Consider the following 18,144-nt stretch of genomic DNA (forward strand, 5'->3'; position numbering starts at 1 on the left):
GTAATCCTAAGCTACTCAGGAGGCTGAGATCTGAGGATCGAGGTTCAAAGCCAGCCCGGGCAGGAGAGACCGTGAGACTCCTATCTCCAATAAACCACCAGAAAACTGGAAGTGGCGCTGTAGCTCAAGTGGTAGAGCGCTCGCCTTGAGCTGAAGAGCTGAGGGACAGCGCCCAGGCCCAGAGTTCAAGCCCCATGACCGACAAAAAAAAAAAAAAAAAAAAAAAAAGAGGACTTATTCAGACAGTGTGAAGAAGAAAGATGCTTCTTTGAGGGTTTGAAGGCATAAGATGATGGCAAGAAAGGGAAGTAGGAATACCAATGACTTATGACAGACAGGAATGGGGCGATAGAAACTGACCACTGTGGAGAACCCTATCAGGGGAATGAAATAGAGTTGGAATAACAAATAGGGTCTAGATTCTGGAAGGTGTTGATGTCCTGCAGATATTCTCACTGTTGGTGATCAGTAATATTTTTATCTGGGTGGCAAAAATTACAAGCTTCCACTTGTAATCCTAGTTACTCAGGAGGCTGAGATCTGAGGAGCCAGTCTGGGTAAGAAAAGCAGTGAGATTCTTATCTCCAACAGAAATGGAGTTAAGTGGTCCTGAATTCAAGGCCCAGTACCAGCATAAAAAATATTTTGTAAATACTGTACTGGACTTTGTCAATACTAAAGCCAGAGAATATTTTGTTTAGATTGACATATGAAAGAAGTTGGGTCCAAAAATATCATTGTCCTAATTTTCAGGTTTTCAAATGTTTGTCAACATGATACTCTTGAGTTTCAACTTTAGAAACAAAGTAAATATTTGACAAATTGATGTGAACCAGCTTCCTTTGAGTACACCAAAACAATGTGTTGGTTTTGATGCTTTAGCGATCGCTATTTGGCTTAAGATTGGTGAGTGGAATAGAGATGGACATTTTGGTTTGCTTTACATTTAAGCAAATCTTATTTGCTTTAGAATTGTCTACCTTGTGGATATTTAGAAAAAAACAGTAGGTTGTTTCCCTTATTTCTACCACTAAAAGTTGCAAGGCTGAAATTATGCCCATGGAATGTTTGTTTCACCAATGGACTTCTTTCTGCAGAGACCAAACACTTTGGAGAGTCTGAGTCACTGTTAAATGTATCTGTTAAAAGCAAGGGACTTCACAGTCCAAAGCCTGTGCAGAAACACAGAATTGGAAAAGAGATGATGGTTTTACCACACAGCAGAGAAGGAAGCCAACAAAAAGAGATGCCTACTATTTTTCTTTTTAAGATGATTTTCTTTGTAAGAGCAGCTCAATTAGAGGCAAGCACTCTTTCGACTGTTTATTTTTCTTGTGTATGGTCTAATGAAAGAGAACATATTTTTATTGAGCTTTTTTGGGTATGGAGTGCCAATAAAATATTCAAATAACAACTTTCATCACAGACTAGCCATTGAGATGAATGTCTATTAGTGTGGCAGGCACTTAATAATCTTACCTCAACTCCAGGCGTAAGGCCAGGAAAAATTGATATATGTGCTAAGCTCAAATACTTGATCTTTTTCTTCACATCTGGGTATATTCAGCACCTGACACGGCATCTGACAGAGAAGAGACACTCAAAGAAACTCTGCCTAATGGCTGAAGATATGCATGTGTGAACACACACACACACACACACACACAAAGGATAAGGAACATAAACATTTAGACAGTAGGATGTACCTCAGGAGCTATACACTGGCATGGAATGGAACATTTTAGCCAGAAAAGCTCCTGAAATGAAGTAGATGGTAGGGAAGGAAGATTTATTCTTAGTTCTGTAGTTCTGTGGTTTCAAACTTCCTTTAACGCTGTCTCAGTGCTGGGGCTCAACTAAGGGCCTTGACTTACTAGGCAAGTGCTCTACCACCAACCTAAATCTCCAAACACTCCATCTTTCTATTGGTATCTGGGGTTCTGTCTCCTTTGTGGTGAGACACAATGCTCCCCCCTCTCGTCTATATCAGAGCCCCGGATAGTTCTGTCAACCTTCATCCAGTCAGTCAGAGCAGGATCCCATAAGGAGGCAGGTAAAAGGCAGGACTAGAGTGCCTTGTACACTCTTCCTTAAAAGTCACCCCTGGAAGCTTGTCTAGGAAACTTTATGATGGCAGAGAAGGAAGCAGAGAAGAAAAGAGCAATTGGTGATTCAATAAGAAAGGTGAAGTTGGGTGCTGGCCTGAACCACAATCCTACCAAGCTCTGCTTTCTTAAAGTCAGGATTACAGGTGTCAGCTCCTGTGGCCAGCCTTATAATACTATGGATGAATGAATACTTTCAGTTCATTATACTTTCTTGTTATATGCTTTTGTTAATATCTCTTATTATCTGGAATATAAGCCATATTTTATTTGCTTTCATCTTTTAAAGTGATTGGAAATAGACAATCTGTTTTAAGTCTGAAGTTTCCTTTAAATTTCTAAGCTACTTGATTAAATTAATTTCTCAAATTGCTAAGGTTAAGAATAGCATTTCTGCTTAGGTGCAGATGCCGGCCTCCCTCTCCTGGTTGGCTGATGTATGTTAGTATCTGCTCAGACTAATCTTTTAAAAAAGTTTTCCCCTTTAACCAACTTGGAAGCTATATCAGAAGAGTTATGCATATGTTGAGGTAGTTTCAATACTTAAAGTGCTTTCAGGAAGGTATGTCACAGTCTGTCTTTTCAGACCTCGCCTGGTTGAGACCATCTTGATACTTTCACAGATGAATTTGTAGGAATTTTTAGTAGAGGTGAGTCAGGGCCTCTGTACCTTCTTTCCAGCCATCCATTACTGGGCTGGCTCAGAGACCATGAAGGTGAGTGTCACAAGGGACAATTTTCAGCACAGCCTTATTCAACCAGTCTGTGGAGTTTTCCTCATATTCTGACACATGGGTTCCTCCCCTCTACTGCCCACTCACATGCTAGATTCTTATTTATGCATTGCATACTCGCAGGTGGGAAGTTTGGAGAGGGTCTCCTGCAGGAGTTGTAGGCTCTGCTTCCAGCAGTCTCCATTCACAGGGCTGGCTCTATGCCAGTCAGCTCTTTTCCATTCCTTAGTCCTATTTTCTATACCTATTTAATTCTTCTTCATCTGTATGGGTTTAAACACCTCCAAATGCTAGTAACGGAAAGTAACTCGAATTAACTTTAACAGGAAAAGGAACTATTGTATCAGAACACAGGACAGTTTCATAGAACCTAAGGTTGGGGGTGGGGAATGGGTCTCCGTAGGGAAGTAGAAAATTTTTAGGACTCTTTCTTATAACTGTTTCTCTTGGTGGTATTTCATAAAGACTAATAGAAATAGCTGACATCCACTGAGTACTTACTGTATGTATGCCACTAGATGTCTTAGAGAGAGATGGATTTTATTGTCTCCTTCGGATGAGAGGAAGAGAGTTGTCCCACCCTCACTCCATTAGCAGGTGGCAGGCACAGACTTTGAATATTGGCAGAGGTTCCCAAAACTCTACACATTCAAATGGGTCCACGTTCAAATGGATGGCAGACCAGAGCCTGCCAGCTGTGGTGGTGGCTGGGAATGTGGGGGAAAGATGAAGCCCCATTTGCTGTGGCCATAACTAGGTGAGTCATTCCCCATGTGGTGCTAACATCTGCTTCTCTGGAAACTTCCCATTGGCCAAGTTTCTGGCCTCTGGGGCCCTCTGAGCCTATCCAAATACTCTGCATGACTGCCTTTGAGATATTCGAGATTCTGTGATTGACTGCTTTGGCTGAGCACCCTCCATTCTTACATGTCTCCCTTGGCATTTTAGAAAACACTTCTATCATCCAGCCTTCCACCTTCCCAGTGTACCTAGAGTATATTAGCCACTGGAGACTATCATCTCTTACTCCTTCTTCTCCTCCTCTTCCTCCACCCAGCTGCACGTGCACATGCAGTAAGACAGATGTTTATACCTGCTAATAATAAATATTTGCCCTCACAAGAAGATCAAAAGCCACTCTGCAGAAAAGAACAGAGTATGAGGGAGAGGTGTACGTGTGCACAGGGATAAATAGCAGCCCTGGTTACTTGCACGTGGTGAAAGAAAGAAGAAGCTATCTGATTGAAAAATGAGCACCCAGTTTCCTGGGATCTATTGCATACTGACAGAGCTCCTGGAGCTCTCGTCTCGTGAGAGTGACTTCATTCTAACTTCCTTCATTCCTGTAATGTCAAGTCTTCAAGTCCCACTTCCTCTTTAAAGAAAATACTTGTTTTGATGATTACTTTTATTATTATTATTATTTTTAATAAAGAAGCAACTTTATTGAGAAGGTTCCTACAGTGATCGGCCAAGGCTGCAGCACAGGCTTAGGAGCTGATACTGAGACCTGCTTTTATGACTTTTTTAAGTGCTGGCATCCTTTTCACTCACTCCTTATGGAGTGACTATGGGACAGTTCTTCCCCTCAGCATATGAGATGATAAAATCTACCTCTTTCTTCTTCTTTTTTTACATAAAAAACACAGCAAAGAGATGTATGCCTTTATCCTGGTTCTAAAATGGATCCCACACTGAAATGACTTGTAAGGTTAAATTAGAAAGAGGATTTACTTTTCCCGGTCTGCTTCTTAATGTTATTCCCATACAAGTGTACAGTAATTTTTATGTACAAATAGAATAGTATGCTAATATAACATTCTCATAGAACTATGATTTTGATATCATAATTATTCATATTTTGTCCTGTTTGTCTGTCTTTGCTGAGAGAAATTAAGTACATGACATCTAACACTTAAGTATTTCATTGTACAAGAGAAGTACAAGGGGTATTTCTTGCTCTAGCACTTGAACCCTTAAAAGGGTATTTTCTTACATAACCCTAATATCGTTATCATGCCTAATAAAATTAATATGATTTGTTCATAGTATCTGAAACCTAGACTATATTCAAATTTTCTCAAATATCCTTTATATTTTATTTATATATTTGGTTTGATTTAAAAATCTAAGCTAGGCTTACATAGTATTCAGTTTTTCTAGCATTTGCATCCATTTATTTGATTTTAAAATTAATTTTGACTTGATTCCTCTTATTCTTCTATTAAAATTATTCTTTTCTGGGTCAAGTGCTATTGGCTCACACCAGTAAGCTTAGCTACTCAGGAGGCTGAGATCTCAGAATCATTATTTAAAGCCAGCATGGGCAGGGAAGGCCATGAGACTCTTATCTCCAATAAACCACAAAAAGCAGAAAGTGGAGGTGTGGCTAAAGTGCAAGAGCACTAGCCCTGAGGGAAATAAAAGCTCAGGGTCAGTGCTCAGGCCCTCAGATCAAGCCCAGGACAGTACCAAAAAATATTAATTATTTTCTGAATATTTTCTCTGTTTTTATTTTTTTGTGTGCTGGTCCTGGGGCTTGAACTCAGGGCCTCATGCTTTTTGCTCAAGGCTGTCACTACTTAAGCCACACTTCTGGCTTTGTGTTGGCTAATTAGAGGAAAGAGTCTCACATACTCTTTTGGCTCTGGGTGGTTTTGAACTTTTAACCTCAGCACTTTGCCTCTTTAGTAGCTAGAATTATAGGCACCAGCCACTGGTACTTGGCTAAATTTATTTTTATATACAAAACAATCATATTTTAAATACTTTATTCTGTTAATTTACTTAATTATACTTATTTTGGTGTGGGTCTTGAGGCAGGAACTCAGGGTTTAGGCACTGTCACTGAGCTTTTTTGCTCAAGGCTAGCATTCTACCACTTGAGCTGCAGCTCACTTCTCTAGCTTTTTGGTGGTTAATTGGAGATAAGAGTCTCATGGACTCTTCCTGCCCAAGCTGGTTTGAATAGTGATCCTCAGATCTCAACCTTCTCAGTATCTAGGATTACAGGTGTGAAGCTACAGGTACCCTACAACACTGTAATTTGAAAACTAAGTTAAACTTGAAATCCTATAATAAACTGTTTTCATTATGAATTAATTTTTAATTATTTTGCATTGTTATTGTTAATGTATGCATGTGTGTGTTTGCTGGAGTTGAACATAAAACTTTATAATTAAGAAGTGCATGCTTCGCTACTTGAGCCATGCCCTTTTGGTTTTTGTTTTATTTTATTTGTTTTTTGAGGTAATTTCTTTTGCCTGGGCTGGCTTTAAACTTGCAATCCTCCCATTTCAGCTAAGTGCTGGGATTACAGACCTGCCCTACCATATCTGAGTTACTGTTTTGTATACATTGTTATAGTGCAGGATATAATAAAATATAACGTATTTTGTTATACAGTTGGATTTTATTTGCTAATATTTGTTAGGAGTTTTGTTTATAAGTCGTATTCTTTTATAACTTTACTTTTTATGATGTGTATGACAGGTTTTGGTATCTGGGTTATGTTGGCTGTATAAGATGAATAAAAATATTTTTTTCTATTTTCTAGGCATTTGTGTAAGATACGTTTTATTTATTTCTTAAATGTTTAATATCTTCTTTAAATATTTAATGTTTCTTAAATATTTAATATGGTATTATTTCTTCCTTTAATACCTAATTCAACAGAGGAAACCATATGGGGAAATTTCAGAATGTGAATTCAATTACATTGATAGATATAGGGATATATATGCTAGATTTTGCATTTCATCTGTGTCAGTTGTTTTTTGCTTTTGGTGTGTGTGTGTGTGTGTGTGTGTGTGTGTGTGTGTGTGAGTGTGTGTGTAAGAGTGTTTATGGGTGTGCGTGTGGGTGTGTGCTCATCCTGGGGCTAGAATTCAGGGCTTGGGTGTTATCCCTGAGCTTTTTTGCTCAAGGCTGGCACTCAACCTCTTGAACCTCATCTGCAATTCCAGCTTTTTGGTGGTTAATTGGAGATCAGAATTTCACAGACTTTCCTGCCCCTGCTGGCTTTGAACTGTGATCCTCATCTCAGCCGCCTGAGTAGCTAAGAATTGCAGGTGTGAGCCACTGGCGCCCAGCAGTTTCTGCATATTTTATTATTTTTAAGGAGTTTATCCACTTTATCTAAGATATCAAATTTATGATATTTCCTTTTGGTACCTAAAATGATCTAAAATAGTATCTCATTCTTTTATTTCTGATATTGAAAAATCTTTCCTTCCTTTATTTTTCTTGGTCATCTTGTTAGGGGATTATCAATTTTATTAATAACCTTTTCAAGGAATTAACTGCTAGAATTATTAAATTTCTCTCTTTGTTTAATTTTTTAAAGATGTGAGTTTATCTTTTATTATTATTTTTAAGTAGTTACAATGCACCTTGATCAATGTCTTCATTTAATTTTTATTTCACTGAATACTTTGATTTTTATCATTTCTTTTCTTCTGCTTACTTTGAGTTTATCTTGATTATACTCTTCTTTCTTAAGGTATACACTTGATACCTGGATAGTTAACTTTAAGCCTTGCTTTCTTTCTTTTTAATGTACATACTCAAAGTTATAAAATTTCTCTCATCATTGCTTTAATCTCTGCCTAGTAAATGTGATATGTTGTATTTTCATTTGTGTTCAGTATAGAATTTTTTTGGCCAGTTTTGGGCCTTGAACTCAGGGCCTGGGCACTGTCCCTGAGCTTCTCTTGTTCAAGGCTAGCACTCTACCACTTGAGCCACAGCTCTACTTCTGGCTTTTTCTGTGTATATGATACTGAGCACTCAAACACTGGGCTTCATGCATGCTAGGGAAGCACTCTACCACTACGCCACATTCTCAGCCTCAGTATAAAATAGTTTCTAAGTCATCTTATGATTTTTTTGATCCAGGAAGTATTCTTAAGAATATTTAATTTCCAAGTATTTGAGGGTTCCCCCCCAACTTAATGAACTTGTGGACTCTGGAATTTCAACTCTCTTAAAATGCATTGATTCAGGATATGGTGCCTCACAACTGTAATCCTAGCAATTCAGGAGACTCAGACTTATATCCAGTTAACCACCAAAAAAGCAGTAGTGGAGGTATGGCTCAAGTGATAGAGTGCCAGCACTGAGTGAAAAAGCTAAGAGACAGATCTTAGGCCCCGAGTTCAAACTAACCAGTACCTACATATTAAAAAAAAATGCACTGAGATAGGTCTAGATGTCTGACTCAGTAGGCAGTCTAGCTTGGCCAATGTTTTATGTGCATTCCTACCACTGTTGACTGCAGGGATTGGATTGGTGTTCTACAAATGTTTATTGTGACAGGGTACTGAGTGTGCCATTCAGGAATGATGTGTGTGTGTATGTGCGTGTGTGCTCGCACTATGACAGCTCTGTTTTTCTTGAGGCTTATCAATTCTATCAGCTCTGGAGCAGAGGGTGTTAAAATCTCCACTCATACCTGGGGGTGCGTCTGCTTCTTGCTTCTCAGTCTTCTTCTTTGTCTGCTGTTAGAAATCCTGTGTTTGCTTATAGCTTCCTATGTCTTGGCCCTTTTGGGCTATGAAACCATCCTTTCTCCTCAGTAACACTCCTCACCTCAACAGCTGTTTGGTCTGAAGTTAATATGGTTATCCCAGTTTACTTTCTGCTTTGACCTATGTGCTTATGTTTAAACAGCTTGTCTTAGTACCATATAATTAAGTCTTACTTGTCTGACATGGTTGGGTTTCAGTCTCTGTCTTCATTTTTGTCTCTCAATTTTTTCAGCTGGGTGTTCCCTGTTTCTTTCCTATCTTCTTTTGCGTAAACATTTTTTATTTTGCATAAAATATCTTTATTATTAAAATGTATAAAAAACCTTTATTAACTTTGCCTCTTGCATTTTTAATACTTACCCTAGTTATTGCCATACATTTCTTTATCATAATCCATTTAGAGGTTAGATCATGTGGCTTTTTTTTTAAATTGTGAAAATACCATACAGAGGGGTTACAATTACATGGGCAAGGTAATGAGTACATTTCTTATTAAGCATTGTTGCCTCCTCCTTTGTTTCCCCTTCCCATCTCTTCCCATGTACTCCTCCCCACTCCTCCCCCACCTTCATGTGGCTTTTATACCCCATTAGAATTTTCTAGCAGAACCACTCGGCACATTGCTGAAGTAGAGGCAAGATACTTTGTTCCTCTGCCCTCTGATGTTCATTAAACATGAACAACACATGACCAACAAGAGAAAAGCAAACCGCTTATTAACACTCAAGAGAAAACCAGTCATGAGCAATTCAAAGAGTTGGTTAGAACCAAGGTATTTGCCTTAACAAACAGAAAATCAGTCTTTAGAGAAGTACAAGACAAGGAAAGGGAGCTTGGCTTTTGTAGTCCACAAACCCATGTTGTGCTAACTTTCTGTATTCATGGCCACTAAGTTCCTCTGTCAAGGGGTAAGTGACAGCTTTACTTACTCAAAAGTTTCTGCTCTTTGTCAGATAAGGGAAGCCCTAGGAATGTTCTTTCTGCATCTGTTGATCTTCATCTGCCTCTAGTTCAAAATAGTGCTTATACCAAAGAGGCATATTTGGGGGTGACAAATTCTCCATGTTGTATGCACACACACATGCACACATGCATGCATGCATACACATGGTGTTACTGTATCATGTGTATTACATATACCTCAGGCCAGTATGGATGATACTGTCTTTAAGTACCACGCACTAACTGATTGTACTACTGGAGCTGATATTTTCTGTTTATAATTGTTGTCCCTCAAGAGAAAACCTGCCAGGTGCTAGTGGCACATGCCTATAATCCTAGCTACTCATATAAAGACCTACACCTATGGGGCTGGGAAGGTGGCTCAGTGGTAGAGCGCTTGCCTGGCATGCCTGAGGCCCTGGGTTCGATTCCTCAGCACCACATAAGCAAAAAGAAAAAAGCCAGAAGTGGCGCTGTGGCTCAAGTGGTAGAGTGCTAGCCTTGAGCTGAAGAGCTGAGGGCCAGCGCCCAGGCCCAGAGTTCAGGCCCCACGACTGGACCCAAAAAAAAAAAAAAAAAAAAGATCTACACCTATGAGATCTGAGGATTGCGGTTCAAAGCCAGCCTGGGCAGGAAAGTCCCCTTGAGACTCTTATCTCCAATCAACCACTCAAAAAAGCCAGAAGTGGCACTGTGGTTCACATGTTGGAGCACTAGCCTTGAGCACCAAGAGGCTCAGGGAGAGTGCCCAGAACCTGAGTTCAAGCCTCACAACTGACCAAAACAAAAAAGGAAAGAAAAACCCTGTCTCTCTGGGCATGGTCCCTACTGAGAGCGTTAGCTGCCCCCGGTTTCTGTCTTTTGCTCACTCCCCAGTGCTTTCAAAACTTTTTTTTTAAGTTGTCCTTACTATCTCAGGGTTTAGTCTCACTAAGTTAATTAGTCATCGCCAGAACTTCATTTCCACAGTCAGCCTTTTTCAGAGAACCTTGTAAGAAATGAAAAAGGCCCTCTGTTGAAGTCAGCAAGCCCACCCTACCTTGGGAAAATACTTGAGCTGGATGGACTGAGGCTTTCTGGAGGGCAGGAAGCAGCCTGCTAGGGCTGAGTGGTCATCCTCATCTGGAAGTGACTCCCAGCTGGGCAGCTGAGGAGGCCCCTCCTGTTCTCTGTGCTGCTTGTTTCTTAACTGACTGCCTGTATGGCTAGGTTGAACACGGGAAATTCCACTGTTGAGTGTTTTTTTGACCTTGAAAAACCTGAGTAGTTTAAGTTCAACCAGATAGTTTCTATCAGTGTATGAGTTTCAGCCCTTATTTTCTCATCTTCTCAAAACTCTCTATACTGACACACATCAACACACAGGATAGATATGATCTAATGATCTGGGCCACAGTTCTAGAAGGCTGAAGAAGATGAGCAGCCCTACTACAAGAAATCTGTATAAGGCGTGTGCACTCCACGCTATGGTTTAACTTCACCACCAGTAACAGCCTTGTGTGTTCTCAAAACTAAGAGTTGATAATTATGCCTCTTCTGAATGTCATCATCCTAAAGACCCATTGCTATGGTCCACACAGGGTTATCCGATTTAGCAAAAAGAAAGGAAAAACCAGGATGCTCACTTGAAATTCTCCATTCAGTGCTGTGGGGGAAGACACGAGTCTGGCTCTGGAAGGCCCCATTCTGGGCCATGTTCCCTCAACTCCATCACTGGTAGGCCAGAGGCACACCCAGCAAGGAGCCAAGTTCGCAAACCACACTGACAGTCACCAGTGGAAGCTTATAAAGAAAATCTTTCTTTTGAGAGTCCCTATGAAAATAATATTTAGCTTTATCAGGAGTTCTCTATGTGACTATGCTCTCTAATTATTCATTCATTAACTGTCACAACATCCTGTTGATGTTGGTCATATTTCAAATGCCTTCTCAGTGGAATAAACACAGAGACAGAACAGAAGGCTGATTCACCAGGTTACCCAGCGAGCTGGGACAGGACAAGCTAGGAGTTGGTGTCCTGCTACTCGTAGTCTTCAGGCTCAGCTTTGTGAATAGTATAGCCCAAGTAAAAGGCAGAAATGAATAAAGAAGATAGACAGAAATTCATCCTCATGTTCTAAACAACCTCAGTATAAATGAAGTGAACCAGAAGAAACATGTTTCGCTAGGAACAGCTTCCTTACTTTCTGTTTCTCTCTAAGCAAAGGTAACATTTCTTGACAATACCTGGGAAAAGAAGACGACAAGAGAAGCAAAGTTGTTTCACTTTGTAATAACAGCAGATATGAATTACCTGTCATCTAAGGCATATTGCATATTTGATCCCATTTAATCTTCACAAGAAATCTCTGGGATTTTACAGATAGAAAAGCTTAAGCTCAGAGAGTTCAAAAGACTCATCAAGATCCACAGAGCAGCTAAATGAGGAGCCAGCCTGGGCCTGGATGAACTTGAACTTGTACATGTACCATTGTTGGCACAGACCTATCTACAAGGAAAACTTCCAAGGCAGATGAAATCATTTGGCTTTTTTTTTTTTTTTTTTTTTTTGTCGGTCGTGGGGCTTGAACTCTGGGCCTGGGCGCTGTCTCTCAGCTCTTCAGCTCAAGGCGAGCGCTCTACCACTTGAGCTACAGCGCCACTTCCGGTTTTCTGGTGGTTTATTGGAGATAGGAGTCTCACGGTCTCTCCTGCCCGGGCTGGCTTTGAACCGCGATCCTCAGATCTCAGCCTCCTGAGTAGCTAGGATTACAGGCGTGAGCCACCAGCGCCCGGCTCATTTGGCTTTTAAGATATCATTTAGATTAACTTTTTAAAACCTGCTTTGTCCTTTTTCTGAAGTAGGGCAAAGGCCATGCATGAGCACCAAGAGATTCTTGTCAGGGCTATTGTCTCAGGCTGGCAATTATTCTTTGAGCAGGTTTAGAAGGTCTACTTATCTTCCTCTGGTGATGGGGAAACTGGATCTCAGAAAGGATAAGGGTACTCAAGGGTCTAGAAAGCTAGGAATTCCACTATCTCCTTCACTCCAGAAATTCTTGACTCTGTCTTATCCTTTACTGTTCACATCCCAATTTGTTTCCCACTGTTTTCATTCGGCCCCCATCAAGCTAGATGACCAGAACATTTTCTCCACTCTTCCTTTTGGCCTTTTTGGTTTCCTACCTACTGATCCTTCAATTAGATGCCTTAGAGAGCCTGGTAAATATGAGTCAGATCCTATCATGCTGTTTGCCTGAAGTCCAGAATGACTCTAACTGTCTGGATCCAGTTCAAACTCCCAAAGAAGGAAATGTGGGCACACCAAGAGAAGAAGGTAAAGACACAGTCTGAAGTACCCAGGATGGCCAGAAAATGCCAGAAGCTAGGGGAGTCAAAGGACAGATACACCTTCAGAATCCTGAAAGGAACCAACTTTGCCCATGCCCTGATTTTGGGAATCTGGCCTCATGACTTGTGAGAAAATGAGTTTCTATTGTGTTAAGGATGCTCTGTTGTTTGCAGCAGTCCTAGAAAATGTACAAAATGCCATGTAAATATTATCTCTTTATCTCTGGGATAAACTTAGGGATTTACTGGCTGAATTCTTGCATTCAGAATCTCTCTAACCCAGCTGACTTATTGAATAAGTGCTTATTTTTGAGAAAATACACAAATATTTACCTAGACATCTGTGCATTCAATTTCATTTTAGCAGCTAAACTTGAAAGAATACATACAAGTGATCAAAAATTACAATATACAGAATACAAACATAGGGGAAGGTATTTCATCCCTTTACATTTGGGGAAACTGAGACCAAACAACCTGAAACTGTATGACTTCAGAGTTCTTCCCTTTAACAATGTCACTGGACTTCTGAAGATGGAGCCCTGGAAATGTCCTAGGGTTTGCCAAATCTCCCTGTTCTTGCTCTCATGTTTAGTACTTTGTAGCTGCAGCTGTAAGTGCATAGAAACACTGGATGAAATTCAGGATGGTGACCCACAAGTTAGTTAATCTTAGTAACTAACTTCTTACTTTCTAATTATCATTTGGTTCGGAGCCTATAGGATATACATATACATGTACATCACATCACATACTATATTTATATTTATATGTTCTGCCCATACTGGGGCTTGATCTCAGGGCCTGATGCTCTCCCTTACCTTTTTTGCTCAAGGCTGGCACTCTATCACTTGAGCCATAGTTCCACTTTCAGCTTTTTGCTGGTTAGTTAGTGATAAGAGTCTCTTGGGTTTGTCAGCCTGGCTAACTTTGAACTGTGTTCCATAGATCTCAGCTTCCCGAGGAGTTACAATTACAGATGTGAGTCATCAGCACCAGGAAGCTTAAGATACTTTATATGAAATTCTAGTGACTTTATAGACTGTTCCTTGAATAATAATTTGCTTGTTACAGTGAAAGTTGGTAAAGACTTCTCTTTTATCTTCTGTTCTCTGAAATATAAGCATAAGTGTGTTGACAAATATTCTTCCAAACCTTTTCAGTCATAATTTTAAACACAAATTTTATGTTGCATGAGACTTAGTCATCCTGTGAAATTCTTCACCAAATAAAGCAATAAATCATTCATTAAAAAAAAAAGTTATTTTGGCCAAATGGCAGACCTAGTTGGCTTTGGCTTTGGCTTGAACTCAAGGCAATTTTTAGCTTGACTCATTAAACTAAATGAAACCTGTGTGAAGGAAATTCCTGTTTTATTCAAGCAGCCAATTCAAAGCTCTTATTATTAAAATGCCTCCAGTGTCCTGATGTCTAGGGCCAGTGTACAGTAAGTCCTCTGTGTCTGTCCTGCTGGAGGGAAACTAGATCCACTGAACAGCCTTGACATTTAGTCCCCAACCAAACTGCACTGGGTGCCTTGAGCCTTCTCTTTGCTTGGGTCCTTCCTGATGCACAATCTGAAGCCCTTGGAGGGTGTCCAAGTGTCATTAGTCAGGCGAGATGCTGCATACACAGGGAGGAAACATTTATCCTGGGGCAGGACCAGTTGTTTCCTTTGCAGGCCTAACTGCAGAATGAGAACTTTGGGCCGCCTCTTGTTTAAAACTGGTAAGAATTTCAAGATGGTGACAGCAGAGACCTGGTGTGGGCCTGTCTGTGCAGCCATTCAGGTCACAGGCCATAAGGAGATCCTGCCCTGGGGCTGCCCTTGCCTCTTTCAGACCCTAGTGCTTTCCTGCGTGCTGCTATCCTGAGCCTGGATCTCACCCATATGTAACCCATCATCAGGTTCCATGGTCTCCGTCGCCTCTGCCCCTGTGAACATCCTGCTTTTCCCTCTCCTGCTCCAGATGTCCTCTCCTGAAGCCATCTGCTCCCCAGGCTGCTTCTCGCAGCTGAAGGCTGACATTGCTCCTGGACAGAAGGTTAACCACCAGACCAGGACACTTCCTTCCCCAGCATCCTCAGTTCTGCCATGCTCTCCTGGCCTTGGATGTATCTAACCTGGTCTCTCATTCTGTACCTCAAGGGGGAATTCTCTCCAGGCTCAAAGCCTTCCCATAGGCTGCGCTGCTACTTTGGTCTCCATCCTCTTCTCTGTCTTCATCTCCCTCTTATTTGGCCTTCAGGTGTCTGCTAAAATACTACATCCTCAGGAAGCTTTTCCTGTCCCCCAGACAGGGATAAAAATCCAGGCTACTTCCTCCTGGAGGATGTTCTCTTCCTGTTGATGGAATACACTATTCTTCTGCAATCATTTTCTTGCCATGAAGTTAGCACCTGCAGATGGTTTGTCCCCAGGGTGCCTGTATTATAGAACTTTGGCAGAGTTTGTGGATAGATGGATGGATGAATTAATTCAATGCTCTTATGAATTCTATATCACAAGATAAGGGAAAGAACCAGTCAGGTAGTAATGAGGAAAAGTGTTTGCTGCTGCTGCTGCCACCAGTGTGTGAAAGGCCCATAGAAGGTTCTAGGCAGCCATGACTCTATGGAATGAGTAACAGTGTAATTCATCTGATCTTTAGCTGCTAGCTGAAAATGTCATTGCTTGTGCTGGTATTAGATATTTTAGGAAGGAACTTCCTTATGCATGAATTTGAAAACTTTTCTAGGCCTCTCATTGATGATGGTAGGCACAGATTATTTTGATCATCAATTAAAAAGAAAACCTTGGGCTGGGATGTAGCTCAGTGGCAAAGCGCTTCCCTAGCAAGTGCAACGTCCTGGGTTCGATCCCTAGTACCAAAAAAGAAAAGACAAAAAAAAAATACAGTTAAAAAAAAAACCCAAACCAAAAAAGAAAACCTTCTCCCGGCCAGGCATTGGTGGCTCATGACTGTAATCCTGGCTATTCAGGAGGCTGAAATCAGAGGATTGTGGGTTGAAGCCAGCCAGGACAGGAAAATCTATGAGAGCCTTATTTCCAGTTAATTGCCAAAAAGCCAGAAATGGCTCAAGTGATACAGCATGAGCCTGGAGCAAAAAAGCTCAGGGACAGTGCACAGGCCCTGAGTTCAAGCCTCAAGATAAGTGTGTGCACGTGCATGCGCGCATACACGCACACTATACAAAATACACAAAATACCCTCTTGACCAGCCAAGCCTACTTGTAAAAAAAAAAAAAGTAGCAGGCTGCTAGAGTTTATTTTCGTTGCAAATGTATTTCCTCTGGCTGTAAAGGGGAAATGGCGTTCCCCTCCTGTTCCACCCTCCACAGAAGGAGTGTGAAGAGGAAGGAAGCTTAGTGCAAATGGTACCCATAAATCTTCTCTTTACACTTTTGTAAAAGAAAGCAGTGTAGCCATCAAGCAGGGTATATGGGGCATATGGTTCTGACACTCACAGGAAGAGAAGAGTGAGCGCCATTACCTTTGACCTCAAGGTCATGGCATTGCAAAGCCATGATTATCTGTTCTCAAATACTTTCCTTCCATTTTGTTTGCCTTCTGCTATGGAGGTAAGAAAAGAAACAAAACTAGAAAAGTCTGTGTAGTAGATTAGGCAAAGGTTGGCTTCTCCGGTGAAGCTGAAGGGGCAGGTGACCTTCAAGGACAGGTCACACAGCCCTTGGTGTGGTGACCCTCTGTCCCAGATTGCCGAGGGCTGAGGAGTTGTCCAGGATACAGCCTCTTAGGTTCAACACTGGGGCTGATTCCAGACAAAACAAGATGAGTTGAACACCTGACTGTGATCTATCCTGATCTATCCTACAGTTGCTACTTTGTGGGGCACCAGATATGGCTTAAAGATCCCCAGTGTGATAGCACATGCTGCAGTGCACCCAAACTGCTACCTGAAGATCTCATACCATGGATCTCATACCATTTCCCATTTCCCAGGAAATAACAACTCTGGCCTAAAATTGGGAACCCAGAACATAGTTTTATCTTTAACATGTTCTGTGTCTGTGTCTGTGTGTGAATGCGTGCACGCACGCACACTCACTCTGGTACTAGCACTTGAACTTAGGGCTTGAGTGCTATCCCTTAGTATTTTTTTTTTTTTACTCAAGGCTGCACTCTACCACTTGAGCCACAGTTCCACTTTTGTTTTCCCAGTGGTTAATTGGAGATAAGAGTCTGTTAGATTTTTTTTTCCCCCTGGGCTGGCTTTGAACTGAGATCCTTATACCTCAGTCTCCTGAGTAGGTAGGATTATAGGCATGAGCCATTGGTACTTGGTCTTGCATGCCACTTTAAACCACTTTTTTCCTCCTAGAATGAAGCTCTTTTGTTTCAAAATGATGTGTGGTTATGAAGAGGAAACAGGATCCTTGTATGGACTGAGATTTTGATGCATTTGAGCTGTCAAAATTGTTCCCTTTAACTTGCATTGAATGCTAATTTCAGTTCCTAAAAATACCAAATAAGGTAATAAATATTAAGGGAAGAACATTTACTTTATCTTTTTTTTCTTTTCAAAAATGATGACCTGGTAGGAAAATTGCTGGCAGAGGAAAGCATGCTGTAGGTTCATGTTAGGAGGGTCATAGTACATTTCTGTGAGGAAGCTGTCATGAAAAGAATTTACACTGAATCTACCACCTCCTCCAACCACCTCAGGGCACGGAGGCCGGCACCTTCAACTGCCTTATATTTGCCAGTCTGTTTCAAGTCAAGAGCATCCTCTCTGCTGCTTTGCTTCACTCCCTTTCCTCCAAGGAGGGAAACGATGTGTTTTTCTCACCCTGGACCATCTGATCAGAACAGAGAAGTTATAGGCTTCCAGCAGAGTGAAAAAGGGAAGTTCTCAGAGGCCACTCTTTATGTAAGGAAGATGCTCTAAGTATTCCCTGGATTTAGTGAAATCTTTGTAGATTACAAAGAGCCTTCATGTTCACTAGGAGGAGCTGGAGAAGGAGCAGGAGGAGGAGGAAGAGAGGGAGGGGGATGGGAAGGAAGGGCAGTCATTCTAATAGCAGGATGTAATAGTAGCAATCAAAAATGCCTTTATTTTAGTGTGTGACACATACCAGTAGCATTGCCTGTATTATTTCGAATTTTCAAAACAATGCTGTAAGGGAACAATGACTTTGAGAGATGGCCGAGTGTGGCTCTATCCCTAGGATAAGCCCCAAGGTTCAAGCACTTGGTACTTCATCACATTATTATTTTGAAATGAGTCTCTCTCATTCTCCTGTGGAGGGAACAATGATTCACCAGGCTATAGGGCTTGCTGAGTTTACATAGGCAGGATGAACAGGGCTGGATCTCACACCCAAGCTACCAGCAGTCTCTGAGCCTGTAGCTGGGAGGAGCTGCAAGCCTTCCTCGTCAAACCTGAATCCAAGTTCCAGCCAGGGAAAGGTCAATTCCAAGACATGAACTGGTATTAGCTGGGACTGTTGGAGTCACATGAGACAGACTCATCCAGGGTTAA

The sequence above is a fragment of the Dipodomys merriami genome, unplaced genomic scaffold (assembly GCF_024711535.1).
Source record: "Dipodomys merriami isolate MVZ:Mamm:240054 unplaced genomic scaffold, mDipMer1.0.p SCAF_8, whole genome shotgun sequence".
Classification (NCBI taxonomy): Eukaryota; Metazoa; Chordata; class Mammalia; order Rodentia; family Heteromyidae; genus Dipodomys; species Dipodomys merriami.